General features: G+C 49.3%; 1 protein-coding gene across 1 annotated transcript in view; it reads left to right on the forward strand.

The window, feature by feature from the left end:
• Positions 1–907, forward strand: part of LOC107105618 (myosin-6) — a gene marked incomplete at its 5' end in the record, with an annotated part of 59,114 nt that overhangs the window by 1,766 nt on the left and 56,441 nt on the right. The window lies entirely within an intron of this gene.

A 907-nucleotide genomic window follows, 5' to 3' on the forward strand; every position in this document is an offset into this window, starting at 1 on the left:
GGCCGGACTGGGTTCCCGGAAGGGACTGGGCCCCCCCCCCCCCCGCGTGACTTTCCCTGTTCTCAGCTGGTAGCCATTTGTTTCGCAGCAGCTGACAGGAGCCACAAAGGCTGAGCTCTGCGCTGCCGTTGCAACGTATTTGATCACCAGAGGGGCAACGGCAGCTGGGAGCAGCCCCCCCCATGGGCTCAGTTCTCTTGGGCCCTTGCTGCTGGAGTTGCCAACCTCCAGGTGGGTCAAGTAACGAATAAATTATACACCGCAAGGAACTTTCGTAAATTAACGTGTTCTGTTTATAACTATCATTCTATAAGGTGCATTGTGTGCTATTAGAACATCCGTGTCAGGTACATATATTCAGTATGATGCAAAATTGACTGATAGTTGTGAAATTGTATGAATTGAATGTTATTGTTATACTGACTGTACGGAATATATGTACCTGTCTGACAACAGGGCTTTTTTTGTAGAAAAAGCCCAGCAGGAACTCATTAGCATAGTAGGCCATACCCAAGAGCAGGAACTCATTAGCATATCAGGCCACACCCTGACAGCACACGTGGTCATCCAGCCACACCTACCTTTTGCTCCTTATTCTCTTTATCTTGTTTGTCGTGGGCACTCCATGAAACTGCAGAGCGGTCGGGTTAGAACGGATAAAAGGAAGTACTTCTTCACCCAAAGAGTGATTAACACATGGAATTCACTGCCACAGGAAGTGGTGGGTGCTACAAGCATGGACGGCTTCAAAAGGGAATTAGATAAGCATATGGAGCAGAGGTCCATCAGTGGCTATTAGCCACAAGGTATAGATAGGGGCTCTAGGGCAAGTGATGCTCTGTCTTCTTGGTGCTTGGGGGGGGGGGTCAACAGTGGGATGGCTTCTAATGTCCTGGCCCCACTGCTG

Source organism: Gekko japonicus, unplaced genomic scaffold, assembly GCF_001447785.1.
Source record: "Gekko japonicus isolate JY-2015 unplaced genomic scaffold, Gekko_japonicus_V1.1 scaffold3588, whole genome shotgun sequence".
NCBI classification, from domain to species: Eukaryota; Metazoa; Chordata; class Lepidosauria; order Squamata; family Gekkonidae; genus Gekko; species Gekko japonicus.